This window comes from Saccopteryx leptura, chromosome 12 (assembly GCF_036850995.1).
Source record: "Saccopteryx leptura isolate mSacLep1 chromosome 12, mSacLep1_pri_phased_curated, whole genome shotgun sequence".
NCBI classification, from domain to species: domain Eukaryota; kingdom Metazoa; phylum Chordata; class Mammalia; order Chiroptera; family Emballonuridae; genus Saccopteryx; species Saccopteryx leptura.
Window position 1 is genome coordinate 54,452,156 of NC_089514.1, and position 18,211 is coordinate 54,470,366.

At 38.5% G+C, this 18,211-nt stretch overlaps 1 protein-coding gene across 2 annotated transcripts in view; it reads right to left on the minus strand.

The window, feature by feature from the left end:
• Positions 1-18,211, minus strand: part of SEMA3D (semaphorin 3D) — a 244,634-nt gene that overhangs the window by 215,330 nt on the left and 11,093 nt on the right. Inside the window, exon 2 of one of the 2 annotated variants that reach the window (XM_066353975.1) lies at positions 5,319-5,670. The exons of the other annotated variant lie outside the window; for it this stretch is intronic. The gene's annotated coding sequence lies outside the window, so the exon portion shown is untranslated. The remainder of the gene's footprint in view (positions 1-5,318; positions 5,671-18,211) is intronic. 2 annotated transcript variants of the gene reach the window in all.

Here is an 18,211-nt window from a genome sequence, read left to right on the forward strand (position 1 = left end):
TAGTTTCATGTCATTGTGATCAGAGAAAGTGCTCGATATGATTTCAATCTTCTTAAATTTGTTGAGACCACTTTTATGCCCTAACATGTGGTCTGTCCTAGAGAATGTACCATGAGCACTTGAAAAGAATGTATATTCTGCTGCTTTAGGGTGAAAGGTTCTGAAGATATCTATTAAATCGAGTTAATCTAGTGTGTCCTTTAAGTCTGCTGTTTCTTTGTTAATTTTCTTTCTTGAGGATCTATCTAGTGATGTTAGTGGGGTATTAAAATCCCCTACTATTATAGTATTGCTGTTCACCTCGCCCTTTAAATCCATAAAAGTCTGCTTTATATATTTAGGTGCTCCCATATTAGGCGCCTAGATATTTATAACGGTTATATCTTCCTGTTGGATTGCTCCCTTTATCATTATGTAGTGACCTTCTTTATATCTTACTAGAGTCTTTGTTTTAAAGTCCATTTTGTCTGATATAAGTATTGCTACCCCAGCTTTTTTTCCATTTCCATTTGCTTGAAATATTTTTTTCTATCCTTTTACCTTCATTCTATGTGCATCTTTTGTTTTAAAGGTGTGTCTGTTGCAGACAGTATATGTATGGGTCCTGTTTTCTTATCCACGCAGCTACCTTATGTCTTTTGATTGGATCATTTAATCCATTTACATTTAAGGTTATTATTGATATGTAATTGTTTATTGCCATTTCATTCTTTAAAACTGTATTCCTCTTTTGCTATATTCTTTTTCTCCTTTGATCTGTTTACAACAGGTCCCTTAGCATTTCTTGCAGCCTTGGTTTGGTTGTAGTGAATTCCTTGACTTTTTTTGTCTGGAAAGCTTTTTATTTCTCCTTTAATTTTAAACGATAGCCTTGCTGGATAATGTAGTCTTGGTTGTAGGTTCTTGTTCTGTATTACTTTGAATATTTCTTGCCATTCCCTTCTGGCCTCAAGTGTTTCTGTTGAGAAGTCAGAAGTCATCCTTATGGGGGCTCCTTTGTAGGTGATAGTCTTTTTTTCTCTAGCAGCTTTAAATATTTTCTCTTTATCACTTAGCTTTGGTATTTTAATTATGATGCGTCTTGGTGTAGATTTCTTTGGGTTTCTCTTTAATGGAGTTCTCTGTGCTTCTTGAACTTGTGATATGTTTTCTTGCCTTAATTGAGGGAAATTTTCAGCTATGATATGCTTGAACAAAGTCTCTATCCCTTGTTCTTTCTCTTCTTCTTCAGGAATCCCTATGATGCAGATGTTATTTCTCTTCATGTTGTCACAGAGCTCTCTTAGAATTTCCTCCGACTTTTTGAGTCTCTTTTATTTTTTCTGCTCTACTTCCATGCCTTTATTTGTCTTGTCCTCTAACTCTCTGATTCGATTCTCAGCTTCATCCATCCTGCTTTTAATTCCTTCCATTGTATTCTTCATTTCTGATATTGTATTTGTCATTTCTGACTGATTCGTTTTTATTATTTCAATGTCCTTTTTTATATTTGCTATCTCTTTATTTAGGTGTTCGTAATGACCATCTATTGTTGTTCTAATATCTTTTAGCATCCTAAAAATCATTATTTTGAACTCTGCATCTGGTAATTTGGTTATATCTGACTCATTCAGGTCCTTTTCTGGGGATTTCTCTTGATTCACTGTTGATTCAGTGTTGCATTACTCTGCTTTCTCATTTTGTCTGTGTAAAAGAAGGTTTTGGCCACTGGAGTCCACTGGGTGTGGCCTCTGTGTTCCCTAGGAGTGGTCTGTCTGCAGGCCCGCCACCCTTCTGCTGTTGCTGCCTAGGACATTTGGGGTATGGGCGTTGCTGGTGCGTGCCCACTGGGGCTGTTGCTGTGGTTTCTGCCTCTCCTTCATGGGAGTGACTGTGATCACATTCTTGGATGTACAAGCCTCGTTGATCTTGGCCTTTGCCCTACCCCCGCGGGTGGCATTGTGCTTGCCCCTGAGGACAGGGTTGAGCACCTTTGCTCAGCTGCGGGTCTTGCCTGATTCCAGACTTTTGGCCCGCCCTTGCAGGAGGAGCCTGCTCATGGGACGGCTGAAAGCCTTGGCTCCACAGGCCAAGCCAGGCTGCATGTCCACGCTCAGTAGTGGGACTCCACCTCCTCTGGGCTTTTGGCCCTGTGGGAGGAGCCAGCTCCCATGTCATGTCACAAGCCTGGTTCCGCACGCGAGGCAGGGCTGTGTTCCTGCGCCCTTGCTGAAGGGCAGGTCTCTGCTCCTTCCGGGGCTCCTGCCCTTCCCACACAAGCTGGATTACAGACGGCTCGCAGCTGGGCTTGACCACTTTTGCATGCCCCTTCATCCCCAGCTGGGCGAGACTGAGCTCACACCAGGGCCTCAATGGTGGCCAGCCGGCTTCCGCCCTTGCTGACCCAACCACGCTTCCGTGTCCTGCCGCCGCCAGCTCTCCAGCGATCCCTCAGCCGTGTGGGTGGGGGCGCTGTAGCTCAGACCCTAAGACTCACTATTGTAGTCCCGAAAGCTCCCTCTTTCTAAGCGACTCTGCTCTGAGTGCCACAGGAGAGTTTGTTTGGCTGGGGTCCTGCTTCCCTTTGCTGGTATTGCTGTTTCCAGGGGAAATATTCACTTCAGATTTGGGGAGTGACTTGTCCCAGAGGTTAGGGTGGCTCTCTCTCAAAATGTTTCTTCCTGTGCTTCCTCTTCCTGCTACTCCGATCTTCTCCTCTCTCCCTGTCCCCCGGAGCGCCGGGTGAGTGGTTGTGAGAGAGGTTTTCCGTGCAGTCCCTTTAAGAAGAATCCTGGGTCTTAGAAATCAGTCTCTTTCTCACAAACAGTATCCTGTCTTGTTTCCAGCTATATACTGTCCATACGCCTCTTCTAGGCTCTGGCGCTGCAGGCTGGAGCTTTGTTCCTGGGACTCAGAACCTTCCTCTCTCTGCTAGACTCACTTCCCGCCATGCGAGTCTCTCCTGGCTGCCATTCGCTCTGGGGAGCTGGGCAGCCCTCTCTGTGTTTCCGCTTTTCCTACCAGTCTCAGTGTGCCTTCTTTAGTGTTCCTTGGTTGAAGAGTCCTCTTAGTTTAGTCCAAAGTTGGTTTTTCCAGATGATGGTTCTTAAAATTAGTTTGTAATCCACTTTGGTTCTGGGAGGTGGAAGTTGGTAAGTCCGCCTACTCCATCGCCATCTTGTTTCTTCTCCATATTGCTTCTTGATTGGCGTCCTCACTTGCAATTTCTTCACCATAGGGTTGCTTTGAAGTACTGCTGGAATTTTGGTCTTCAGAAAATCTGAATACCAAAACTCTCACTTTTATGTCATCGCTGCACTTCTCCCAGCCAAAGTATTTCAAGATAAAGGTTTCTCAATGCAACATCCTAAATTGATTAGGGTTTACAATTAAATGAGAACAGAAATAGGAGTTATTCTATTAAATAATTCAGGCGAAAGGTCATGAAGGTTTGAATCATGGTGCTGGCAGTGAGAATGGAAAAGAAGGAACTTTTAAGAAAATTTGCTGAACAAGCTGGAAATAGAGTGCACAGGAAAGTGATGAAAATAGCACCTAACATTTGTGCAGGGGTAACTAAGGTACAGACACTATTCTAAATTGTGAATCCATAGTGGCTTATGTGATTCCCACACTAACCTAGTAAATATTCTTATATATTACCCCATTTTATAGATGTGGAAACTAAAATATAAAGATAAAATAAATTTCCAAAGCTACTAGCCAACAAGTGACAGAGTGAGGATGGGCACCCAGAATGACTAGGCCTAAAACACAGTCTTTACATTGCATTAGAAATGATTACTATATAGAATTCAGACTACTGTTTCTATGGTGATAACAGAAACAAATAAAATAGGTTAGAAAGTTCAGTGAAGAAAATACAACTTTTTAAAACTCTCTTTTATTTTACACATTTTGTGTTTCAAGTCCAGGAAGATACAAAGGCGGAAAAGGAAACAGGCCTTAGAGGTTTTGTGCTGGGGGTATAACAGACTATGGCCAAAGCAACTCATCATACCATGGTCTGAATGACAGCTTATAAGTGTGGTGAATATGATTATTTATTGCCAAATTTGTCAAAAGATGGTTAAACAATGTTCTGAAACTATCAGAAATGAATTGGCCCTAGAGAAATATTCATCAGCAAGGAGGCTAGTGAACAGGTATTGCTTTAGACACAGGTGTATAGAAGTTCACATGAGAACAAGAGAGCTGAAGCCAGATTAGGCATCATTGTGTAAGAAACTACATCAACTATATCAAAGCATCAGCATGTGAAATGTTGTGATAAGCTAAAAATTTGTGTTTGAAATGCCTGACTTAGAGATCTAAGCTGGATACATAGACAGGTGAAACCAAGGGTCTCCAGAAATATAGAGGACCTAGGGGGGAGATGTTCTAATGGAGACAAAAATCATTTCAGTAAGAATAAAGAAAAGAATGAAAAAGCTAGAATGATAGGAGGATAAGTTATTACAAACACCTTTATATAATTTTCTATGAAGCTGATACTCTTGTAGAATATCCATTTGACTATATTTTAGTGGGAATATGATTATTTTCCCCTTGAAATTGCCTAGATTTGTTTTTATGATACCCCAGAAATAACCTCAGTAAGGATTATAAGCAATCAAGCTCTTACCTATATAGAGATACAATCAAGAGACCAATACACATAAGAAGGGAGAATGTATTTTTATATAAACTCAACACTTTAAAAATACATATCAAACTTGGAGAATTATTATTATTCCAGGAAGAATGGAATTTCCCTCTACAGGAAAATATCCACAACTGAAAGATGTAATGCAATAGATAAATACATGATTAAGATAAAAATAAGACTGCACATCTGCTTCCTGGTAGAATTATGATAAATACTTTGGAAACATTTCTTTTGGTTTCTATTATTAAAAGTGACTGCATCAAGAAGGCATGATATTGTATAAAAAGAGGTTATCTCTCTTTTTTGTTCACACCCAGATGATAAATGGAAAGTGGCAACATTTTAGATAAATTGACACCTCCTACAAACAAAGAACTATAAACAAACCAAAAGCCACATTGTATTCTGCTAACATGAATGTTTTTCATGTGGATATTTATTTTGGATTGAAATCCACACTATAGTTGAATGGTTTGACAACGTTTTGAACCAGCATTTTTTGTTTGTATTTTATTTAAAAACATGGAAAAGGACCCATCTCTGCCCACATAACCTGCTGTTGGGCAAATGTGTTTGTAAAATCTGTATTATTTTAGTTTGTCACTTTTATTGTTAAAAATGGCACTGGGCAATGCCAGGTATGTGATCTGTGGAATTGCAAATTACCTACCTGCTTGGGAAGGGCCATTGTCTTGCTAATGTTTGCTGGAGGAGAAGGAAGCCATGTTGAGCAGAGCTTGTGCAGAGAGAGCAGAGAGAAGGCAGAGTGTTGAAGGAGAAGCTGAGGAACCAGAGGTGATGGGCTTTGGGACTGGTGAGGCCTTTGATTCTAGAGGAAACTGAAGAAGATTCTCCTGGTTGTGGAACTGTAGAATGTGTCAGTAGCCTTGTGAGCTCTGAGTGAAAGGGAAGTGTTTCCCTGTGTGTTTGCTTGTTGGCTGGTATAAGACTTGAATAAAGGAATGGCCCACCATTTTTTGGCTCCACTGTTTCTTTACCATCTGCTGGAATCCAATGAGAACCTGTATGAGAATGGTGATGATAGTAGTGAGTACTAGTCATACACCTACCTATCCATTGCTTAACATTTTGAGGGAGGAGAGGTGCAGTTAGACACCAATTCCAAGAGAGCTTCATCCTTTCTACAAACTACACAGAATAAACTACACAAGGAATAATTAACAGAAAATACTATTCAATAATTATTATCAATATTTTAATATGATTTATTATCATTTTTTTAATTTTAAAGTTGCTGAGTTACTACCAAAAGCATCTCTTTAAAAATGAATTATAGAATGTGCATGAGGGCAAGTTGCCTTCAATCTGTCTCTGGTTTGGTTTTATTGAATGATAAAGTTATCCTAAAACTGACAGATAACAATGTAAGTCAGAAGATAAACTCAAATAAGGAAGAAAAAGCAAATCAAAGATTCCACAGTTTCCAGACTATCTGGAAGACTCTTCCTGAATATCCTAAACCAGTCAGAGCATTACAGAGGACACTTCACAGGCATATCATTCTAGTCAGGAATCATTCATTCATTTAATACTTATTATTGAGCATCTACCATGTACTTAGCACCATAGACATAACATGGTGATTAAGATAGACATATTCCAGCCATTTCAGAGCTTATGTTATAACTGAGGGCACAGACCAGGAAACAGGGAATTTCAAGGGTGAGTATTACAACTGGGAGCGGAGAGTTTGATTCTGGATGTGCATTTATGTTATTTACTACTAATATAAAAACTACTATATTTCCCATGTATAAGATGTTCCCATATATAAGCTGCACATTAATTTGGGGGCCAGAAATTTGAAAAAAAATGTATTACATAAAGTCACTGAACTCAAGATTTATTCATCATAAAATTCATACAACTCTTCACCACTGTCAAAACTCCCATCCATTAGCTTGTCCTCAGCTGTCTGATGAATCACTGTCTTCAACAATGAGAGAAAAAATAAGTGTGGAAAAATGGGAAATGCAAGTAAAAAAATCTACAACCATTGTATAAGATGCACCCAGTTTTTAGACCCCAAATTTTTAAAAATGGGGTGCATCTTATACATGGAGAAATACGGTACTTTACTCAAGACTGTAGGGTTTCTCTTTTTGTTCCAATATTGACTCTTTCTTAATAAGTTTTTAAAAATTTATTCAATGTTTCCAATATTTTATAATCACCTAATGTCTTTCAACTAATATGTTAATCTTACAATATATATACACATATATAAAACTATAATATAAAATATATATAATGATATATAGTAGACATAAAGTATATATAATGACCCAGTAGACATAATAAAGGATTAAAATGTTGCATGAAAGACATATATGTGCAAATATACTTAGATTTCAAAGGAGGAAAAGTAATTTTACCTTTATTCTTCTAGGTTCTTGGCTGAGAACACCTTTAATAATAATTTAAAAATAAGATTAATAGGAGAAAAAAACCCCAGAAGTTTACAATATGCATACCTCCTGTATACATAGGAGAGACTCAGGAAAACTGAGTAAATCACCAAATAGCCCAAGCCATCATTTAATTACCTTTAGCTAAAGACAAAGGAAGATGTGGAGTCCAGTGAGACTCAGTTATGGGAATCTATCAGGAAAAGTATAGTAAACAAAGGTTATGCAAATTTAAAGCAATTGCCTTCTCCACATGGTAAGAGTTTCTAGAGATTTGGTCATCCCCCTCTTCTGGGTACAGAGAGGAAGACACTCTTACCAATAGAAATTTTCCTTGTAAATGTAATTTTTTTTTTTTTACACAAAAAGGTAACATCTCTGAGGTTTTCAGAGCTTCCCCTGTCTGTGTTAAGATAATCCCTATGCCAAAGAGGTATATTTTGGGAGCACATACTGTTCTCCTTCAGATATATGCAAATGTGAGAGTATGTATATGCAGACATATAGGTAAAATATTATACAGTATTAATAAAGGTATACATTAATAAATGCACTCTTTTTCTATAATAAAAGTAGCTAAAAGACCATATCAGTGGCAGCTCTACAGCTTTGGTGATCATAAGCAGAATAGAGTCTTTGGTTATCAGATAAAAAATTAATTTGTTCTCTCAGAAATAGTCATCATTATGTCACTAGTAGTTGTCACCTTACCTGGGTGTGTCAAAAATTCCAATAGAATACATTAGATTTATTCTCTAAATCATCTGTTGACTTCAGGGCAAACTAAAATTAATTACAGAGTATGATAAAAATATAAGAATCTCTGAGCAAAAGGAACTGCAGCTTGGGAGACACAGATTCATGCAGCAACCTAAACTGTGTTCCATAGAGACAAAGCGGACGCCAGCATTTAAAGAAATAGCAAAAACTACCCTCCCCAGATTATCGATTAGGTCAGTTTTATGTAAATTAGGCATCCAAACTGTGCAGTTCTGATTGGATGGGGAAGGTCTCAATCCGTAGAGAAAGGAAAACAGGGCTTCCCTGTAGTATTTGACCCAGACAGCAGAAACAAGCAGGTCACAGTGTAGGAAACTCAGAGTTCAGTCTGAGGTTCTTCCTGGTATATAAACTATGTAAGAAGCCCCTTTCAGCAAATGGCCACTAGGCCCTTATTATTTATATAAATTGGGCCCTTGGTTGACCATGGCAAATTCATATCAGCAGATAAATTCTTTCTCAGAGATCACATCAAATGAATCTTTCTTGATGAGGTCCACATCAATAAGAAATAGGATGTTTGTCCTTCTAGGAGTGAAGAGACTTTAGTTATAATCTCAGCTTTGTGATTATTCAGTTATGTGCCTCAGAACACATTACAAGACACACTATAGGGCAAGTAGTGTCTTATAGACACAGATCATGAATTACTTAAATGTGGGGCCATTGCCCTCCAAACAGTCAGCACCCATCTTAGAATATAGATGTCTTTCATGCTTAAGGAAGGAAGTAAACGAGAGAGGGAGGAGAGAAATAACAGGGAGGGATTAAGAAGGAGAGGAGAGAGAATTCACATTACTTCATCATTGTAGAGCCAGGAGCCAAGGCCAGGGCCACCATCAGAGCAGCCCGGCCCATGCAGGTTCGCATTGGATTCGGACAGTCGGTAAAGAAACAATGGAGCCAAAAACTGATAGGCCATTTTCTTTAATTCTAGCTTGCACCCGGCGGGCAAGTAAAAACACACACTGGGCTCCAAAACCCACTCACATTCAGTGCTCACAAAGCCACTGACTTATCCGAGTTTCCTAGAATCAAAGGTTTCTAGCTCACCAGCCTTATTCTCCTCAGTTCCCCATCTCCTTCCTTATCCCAGATACAAACTGCACAAACTGGCCTCTCACTCAGCACTCCGCCATCTTGGCTGCTTCTCCTGGCCTACTCCACGTGGCCTCCTTCGGCTCTCTGCTCTGCTCTCTCTGCTCTCTCATGCTAATCATCCCAGGAACCAAGAACGCAAGCTCCCGCTCCATCCCCATTTTATAGTGTAGAAATCCAAACCCTTAATCCAATATACAAAATAAGGAAGTCTCTAATACAAAGTCACTTCTCTGAGGCATGATTGGATTGTACCACCCCACATCAAAAAGGGTGGGAAAGGCTTAATCCCAAAACCAAGCCCCAGGTTACAACGATCCCCAACACACATTAATATCACCTGGGCGACGGCCTCACGTGGGCAGCACCATCTTTAACAAAGTGAGCATAATACATTTTATCTGCCCAACAATCATCAATCGCCTCTGTAAAATAAAAACAAATTGAACTAAACATTCTTTTAGGTTGTTTCCTTTTATTCTGAAATATCATAAGTCCACAAGACAAACTAGACAAAACTTATTTTACTATTTATTATTCCTTAATTACAAGTATTTCCAAATAGACATCCTGAGACCAAAAATACATCAGACTTATACCCTGATTATTTTCAAGTCAGGAATTAAACAAAACAAACAAAAACCCTTGCTAGTTTTGTTAAAGTTTTAACAAAATACACCATGTTGGGGAAATTCCAAAATTCTGTATTGGAGATGCAGAAATTTAATATAATTAGACTGTAAAATTGAACTTTAAGAATACTATGTTCTGAATACTAGCAGGTTGTCTGCTACTGTCAAAGATATTTTTTGTTCTTACCATTCTTTTGAATGAAGATAACCTAGAGTCAAAATGAACCGATAATAAGAAGGAAAAATAGAGTAATTGAGACATTTTCAAACCTTGTTAATGGTACAGAATGCTGCTATAAAACAGCTCATCCTGGCAAGGTAATATTTCCATTAAATAATTACTGCTATCTCAAGACTTTTGATGTTTTTAATTGAGAGAGAAAACATAATTCTAAGACTTCCTGATTCTAACTAAAATTAAAAAAAAATAGCTGAAGTATCTTGTTCATTAACAAAGTATTTTGTTAATGCTGCATATGACTCAAGATTTTATCTTATATTTTTGACTCTCACACCTCTATTTTGATTTATTTACACTTGCAATTACAAACCAACAATGATTGGCTGTTATCATAAGTGTCAAGAAAAATACATTCGAGATGTAGACAAATGTCTCTACCTTAAGGAGGTGATAGTTTGTTAGGGAAATATATACATATAAACTGTATTCATATTAAATATTTTTAAATTAAAATATTTGTTTATAAAATGTGTGACAGTGAAAATAGTTACTGATTTTATTTATGTTTTGTGAATTGTTATCTTTATAAAGGTGAGGATTGAATTAGCATGTACAAAATAGACAGGATACTAAAATATTTTAAGAAAAGGTAAGAAACTCTATTCAGGACAAACAGCAGGAGCAACATAAATGTTAAACATATATGACAACAAAATAAGGACTTACTATTTTATTTCACAAACTCAGTATTTAGTTAAGATGTCACTGGCTTCCCGTGATGCCTGCCTGGAAGTTGCCGGCTGTGCACACTCCACATCCTCTGTCTCTAAAGATTACATTAATAATCCAAAATATTTAACCTCCTTTAACAGGAAAAAATTCATGAGGTATTCTATATCCTGCTGGAATCAACTCTGACCTCAGACCTTATATGTGGAAAGATTACTTGTTTCCTTGTGAATTCCGCAAACAATGTGCATTCCTTTCAAAATGTATAAAATCAATGAGAAAGTTTGAAGGTAAACACACCTAGGTTTAAGAGAGGAAGATAAAATAGTTCTAAGTCAGGTTAAGTGCAAAGTTCCCTCAATAAAAATAACACTTTGAAAATATAATAAGGAAAATCATGAAATACAGACATACCTAAATAGTAGAAGTTTGATATAATAACCTTGTATTGCTCTGGCACCCTTACATGCAATTCTCATCCCCATCCTGTAAGTCTAGCCCTTATTACATCCATGAAGATCTCTTCATCGGGCTCCTTGAAAACTATTACTAGGTTCATCTTCCTAAAATTTAAGTTATTTTATGTTCAAAAACTTTTAAGCATTCTCAATTGCCTATGGAATGTAATCCAAAGTCTGTCTCTGGCATTTCAAGGTTTTCACCACCGGTAGAACATACTTAATGTATATTGGTGAAAAGATATAAAACTATTGGTGTTGAAATATTAAATAACAATGGTATCAGGCACTGGGGGAGATTCATTATTTACATGTTCTCATCTCATACTCACATGTGTTTTGTATGCAAAATTGTCATTTATGTATGGATATACCAAAGCTGATAGAGTTAAATAACTTACCAAATTTTCCCAAACAACAAATTTCAACTTCAAAGTTCACTCACTTTCCTCCACATTAGTAACATGTGCGTGTACAAAATCACAACCACAAGACGGGATGCTAATTATGAAAGAGCTCGGAAAGCCTGCCCAAGAGGTGCTACTTGGGCATGTGGATTCTTTTGAGCTGAAGTAACAGATCCTGTGAGCTCAAGACAAATTCTTATTTCTCCTTTAAAAAATTTGTATCTAAGGCCTTGCCCATAATAAGAGTTATTACCAGAAATAGCATTTCACAAGCTATCAATACAGCTGGGCAAATTTCTAATTATTAAACATCCAATCTTCTTCTCATCCTGTGAATTGCCCTCCTCCCCTACAAAGCCCCAGGCTCTCACCTCAGTTCTTGCTCAGGATGCCATATATACCAGTGGTGGGATTTAGCCAGTTCTCAGTGGTTCAGCAGAACCACAACCTAATTTTTTGTTCAGTTCGGCAAACCAGTTGTTAAAATGGCACTTGTAATCAGGGTTCTCTCTAAGGTGGGTGGCTGCCCTTTTTAAAAAAATATCTAGTTTGTGAGATAAAATAGCGAGTCCTTATTTTGTTGTCATATATGTTTAACATTTATGTTACTCTTGCTGTTTGTCCTGAATAGAGTTTCTTACCTTGTTTTTACATGTGTAAATCACAAATTTACATTCTCTCTTTTTTAATGTTCATCTGTGCAACAGCATATTCTAGAACCCATAGTAATGAACATTCTATTCATAAGTGAAAAAAATTGCAAGTGAGGATGCCAATCAAGAGACAATATATGGAGCTTGACATATGATGGCACAGTGGATTAAGCGTTGACCTGGAAATGCTGAGGTCACCGGTTCGAAACCCTAGGTTTGCCTGGTCAAGGCACATATGGGAGTTGATGCTTCCTGCTTCTCCCCTCTTCTCTCTCTCTTTCTCTTTCCTTCTCTCTCTCCTCTCTAAAATGAATTTAAAAATACTAAAAAAGAAAAAGAAACAATATAAACAACAGTTTTATTGTTTTGGTCAGGTATTATTTAACATTTTTTCATTAATAATTTAAAACTTGTAACAATCTGGTTTTGTGTACCTCGTTTATTATTCTTATTTAAGTATTAAATGCATGAAACAATAAACTACTTTTTGGTATATCAGTTTTTTATACCTAAAACAGTCATTAGGGCAGAGAACTGGTTGTTAAATTATATGTCTCACCACTGCTATAGACCTAATTTTTTTTTTTTTTTTTTGTATTTTTCTGAAGCTAGAAACGGGGAGAGACAGACAGACTCCCGCATGCGCCCCACCGGGATCCACCCGGCACGCCCACCAGGGGGCGATGCTCTGCCCCTCCCAGGCGTCACTCTGCCGCGACCAGAGCCACTCCAGCGCCTGGGGCAGAGGCCAAGGAGCCATCCCCAGCGCCCGGGCTATCTTTGCTCCAGTGGAGCCTCGGCTGCTGGAGGGGAAGAGAGAGACAGAGAGGAAGGAGAGGGGGAGGGGTGGAGAAGCAGATGGGCGCTTCTCCTGTGTGCCCTGGCCAGGAATCGAACCCGGGACTTCTGCACGCCAGGCTGACGCTCTACCACTGAGCCAACCGGCCAGGTCCTATAGACCTAATTTTTTTTTTTTTTTTTTTTTTTTAAATTTTATTTATTCATTTTTAGAGAGGAGAGAGACAGAGGAGAGAGAGACAGAGAAAGAGAAGGGGGGAGGAGCTGGAAGCATCAACTCCCACTATAGACCTAATTTTAACTTTCTGTCTCTGAACCTCTCAGGTATGTGGGGCTCCCATGTGCATATCTATAATTAATTTGCTTATTTTCTCCAGTTACTTTGACTCATATTGATTTCAATATTAGAACCAGCCAGAAGAACCTAGACGGGTAGAAGAAAATTCCTTTCACTCCCACAATAAGAACTTCAATTGCTTCCTCACGTTTGATGAACTGCCGTGGACTACTGAAGAAAATACTGGCAGAGTGACCAAGATCAGGGGAGAGAGGTCAGGGTGAAGAATTCACGTGTCTTTCCCATTTAAATAAGAACTGAAACAAGGAAAGTGAATAGATCCGTGAGGCAGTCTGCAGAAGGAAAAGAAGCAAACTGTGGGCAAGGTGAACTAGTGGAAGAAAAAGAAAGAGGAAGGTATGACAGCTGTATACAAGAAGCAGTCAGGTGCAACCCCGAAATCACAGGGGCACAAAATAAGAACTTGCATGGCTTCCCCAATATATTTCCACCTTCCCTACCTGCCTTCAATCCTGGGTTATGGACCTAAAACTGATACTTTGACCCAGATCACCTTCTTTTTAGTGTTCCTGTAAGCACCTAGAAAACCTACTACTAGCCTGGCTGGTCCCCAGGATGAACCTGAAAATAATCACTTGAAAAACTGCAGCAAAGTAGTTAGAAAAGTAATAGAAATGTCTCCTTTATTTAATATCCGATCAAGAGAGAAGTCAGCAGATTGATATTTACTGAGTATTACTGCTGAATTTATTTGCAACCATAAGAATATATTTACTATCCCTAGGATGAACATTGGGGTCTTCAAACTTTTTATAAAAACTGCCCACTTTTGCAGTGCTGGTCAACCTAGTCCCTACAGCGCAACGAAACAGTGCTGCGATTGGCCCACCATGAGAGCTAGACCGCCCATTCCTGGGTGGTAGGGACCAGGTTGACCAGCACTGCAAAAGTGGGCGGTTTTTATAAAAAGTTTGATGAAGTATTTTCCCATTAAATAACTAAAACATTATTCAGTTTCACTTCTAGTTGCTCAGAAGCTAAAGCGACCTTTAAGTTCAATTATTACTGATTAACATACATACTGCTTCTATTAGTTATAGACTGTCAAACAGGTGAGGCAGCAGAGGACAAAGATGCTCTTTGGTATTAGACTGCTCACACCTAGAAGCAGGCCTTACTCATTGATCTCTGGGCTTTCCCAAATTTCCTGGTTGGAAGATAAGGGCGTGGCTTCCTTTAGCCAGTCTGATTCCACAAGCTCTGTATCGCAGGTTTCTGCAAGGTGCCCTGAAACCCCATTTTTAGGAAGAGTATGGAATCTTGACTAAGGTAAAGAGCTCCAGTAAGAAAAGTTCCACACTCGTAAGTCATCTAGAAAAAGTCTAGACCGGGGACATGAGACTGAAGACAGGAGAATGTTTCTGGGTATACGTCCAGATCTGCAAGTGGCGGATAGTGAATTAAGTCACTTGTTTCCATACATTTTCTATAAAGGGGACTAAAATAAAATATTCTGAAACTGAAGCATTAAGTGAGAGGTGCCAAAAGCAGTATCTGATTATTCCAGGAGAGTTATAGAGACAAGACAGTGACCCAACCATGGAAGCAAGCTGTGAGACAAGATCAAAATGACAACAGGCCCTGTTGGAGGGATAAAAAAATCTATGCATTGGGTAAAAGAAAGTGTGGGGCAGAGAAGGTGGCTGTGCCAATCTGCGCTGCTTATTTGGAGATGGGGCACTCAGCAAGGAGGTACGAAGCCAGTGGTAATGTAGATATGGCACCCAAGAATTAGATGATTTGATGTTTAGTCTCTATAACCAATTGTTTCTTCTGTGATAACTAGTGTTGAAGGATTCCTTTGCCCTGGATTCTTCCTCACATCCTTACACCATGGTCTTCTGCAGTATTCCCCCAATTTTTGTCTTTAAAAACACACCTGTGTGCAAAAAAAAGAAGCTGGTAACAGTCAATTCTAAAACGTCATTCTCTTATCCAGTAATATAACTAAGAAAGGTTACCCAAGGGCTGTTCTTTGAAAGAGGTGACTAGAACTCGGCATATAAAAAACAAAAAGGCCATAGAGTAGTGCATAGATAGCACGAGAATGTAATCTATGTGCAATATGTATAATGTGCGTAAGGACAGAGAAAAGATGATAGACACTGCAATGTATCTGTGTATCAAATAAGCATTTGAGTCTCCTATATTAACCTGTGTATTCCTCAAAATAACGCTATGAGGTTAGGACTTTCATGAACCCCCAGTTCTGATTAGAAACAGATGTAAAAAAGTCAAGTAATTGTCTGAATCACACAGCTCAGAGGTGACAGAGCTCAGATCTAAACCTGGGTTGTCTGTCTGCTTTCATAGTCTTAAGCAGGGGTACCCAAACTTTTTACACAGGGGGCCAGTTCACTGTCCCTCAGACCGTTGGAGAGCCGGACTATAAAAAAAACTATGAACAAATCCCTATGCACACTGCACATAGCTTATTTTAAAGTAAAAAACAAAACAAAATGGGAATACAATATTTAAAATAAAGAACAAGTAAATTTAAATCAACAAACTGACCAGTATTTCAATGGGAACTATGCTCCTCTCACTGACCAATGAAAGAGGTGCCCCTTGCGGAAGTGCGGCGGGGGCCAGATAAATGGCCTCAGGGGGCTGCATGCGGCCCGGGGGCCATAGTTTGGGGACCCCTGGTCTTAAGTATTGTACCATGTTCCCTCCCACACTTTAAGGCCCCAGTTTAAAGTTCCACTAATCAAGACTCTTGAGACTTTCAGTTGCCAGACCTCCATAGAGAGGATTGGGCAATGAGGACTAATCCCCAGGTGTGGTAATGGTGTGGCAAAATAAATGGGACCTAAGAGAGAAGTCGGGGCTGGAGATAATGCTCTGGGCATTGTCTCCACATAAGTATAAGCAGAGCTAGGGAAGAAGATGGCATACTCATGGAGTCATGGAGGAGGCTAAAACACCAAGATCACAAATAGAAGCTTGTGTTTATTAGGTTTAATAACAAAGTGATTGACTTGGCCCACAACAATAATGAATTCATTTATAATTGTCTACCTCAGGATAGCAACCATGTTTTTTTATATGTATTTCATTAGTGACTTTTACAGTGCCCAGCACATAGCAGGCATTCTATAAATACTTCTTGAATTGAATTAAATAAAGGATAAAAATGGAATTAAACATACAAAAGTATCAAAAGTAATATGAGTATGTGTGAAATAACCGTTATGGTAAAGGAATATATGTGTGAAATAAACCATGTGAATTATATATCCAAAGTAGCCAAAGAGGAAGAAACAAAGGCAATGGAATCTGAATGTATTCATTCCAATTAAAGCACTAGAGACTGCATACTCATGTACAAAACTTGGTCATATACTACAGCTACAAGAATATCAAGAAAGATGTGGAAGTAACAACCATTTCATTCTTATTCTTCAGAACCTTAGTCTTGTGATACTAGAAGTAAGAGAGACGGTAATGGTTATTAGAGACTATAAAATATATTAAGGACAAGTAGATAGAATTTAAGTGAAAAATATGTTTCGAAGCAAGATTTAGTTAACGGATGTGAGATTGGCATGCAGAGTGGGCAGCATTTGGGGGCCAGGAAAGGTGGTGGCAATGAAAGACAAAATTATTCCAAATGAAAGGAGAAACCTGCACAGCCAGTGCCCTGTGAGGAAAGAATAGAGATTGTCGGCTCATGTGGCTGACACTGATTTGTCCTTTATATTGATTTGAGGGATTTATAAGACTTTTGTTTTGCTCATCCTAATACCTTATCTAGTTAAAGAAAAACACTTTTCAATACTGCTTTTATATAGTAAGTAAAGCAAAAATGAGAAATTCTAAATCTTTATTTCTGATTATCAGAAACAACCAAGTGTTACAAATATTCAAAAAGGACGGCATGAACATGGCGGCTGTGTGGCAAACATCAGGAAAGGGCAGCCCTGCTGTAATCGCTGTTCTTAATAAACCTCACGGGAAAGGGCACAGGATATGAAACGACTGGATCACTAGACTGTAATAACTTTTGAAATATGAATCAAAAGTATCATTTCCTGGAATATGAAGAGGCCTATGTGATAGAGACACAACAAAAGAAGGTTCTAAACAATCGTCATCCAGAGGCGGGGTCGGCTGGAGTGAGATACCCGCAGGATCCTAGCCCACGCTTTCTGAAGGTTTTATTGAGTGCACATGTATAAGCATTGCATTCCTTCTCTATGCAAGTAATTCTGCCAAAAACTTGCCCTGTTTAAAACCTGCACAATGAATACTCTCTGCCAAATCTCATCACAATATAGTCTAAAACAACAATCCCTGTGGCTCTGTGCAATGTGAATCTAGCCAGTGAAAGGCAACTGGTATTCTGTCATCGTATATACAGTAGAAATGCTTTTGAACAGCTACTTCACAGGTGATAAAAGTCTTAACTTCAAAAGTTGATATGATAATCTTGGTATGTATTAACTTCCCATATTAAAATTACAGATAACTCATCTTATACAACTCTGTTATGCAAATACTTTTGTAGACAGTATAGTCTGTCTACTATACCAGTTGGCTCAGGAGCAACTTATAACACACTAACTAGATTATAATATAAAAATATAAAACAGAAGACAGTAGCGAATGTCTTCTGTCTTCAAAAGTGAATTTTGATTCAGAATATGTGTCAAGGATTAAATTAATACATATACAACTGCACTACTATTTAAATAATTTGTCTTCTAATGTGTAAAGTTAAACCTCAAAATTGATGGATGATCCAAAATGATTTATTTTTATTAACAAAGACATTTTAAAAAACAGCACTCTAGTTATAATTATAAACTAGAAAGCCCGGCGGTCATACGAAATGACCACTGTTCTAGATATTATAAATTGTAATTAAAATGATTTGTGCAAAGGTGTCTGCTAATTCAAACTGAATTACCCAGGGCAGGCAACGAGGACGCCCCTTTGCTTAGTGCCCCACGGGGTTTCCTGCTCAAAAATTAAAGTTTCTCCGTTTGAAACTGTTTTAATCCTTTTTGCATTTCAGTCAGCATTACTCTGTCGTTT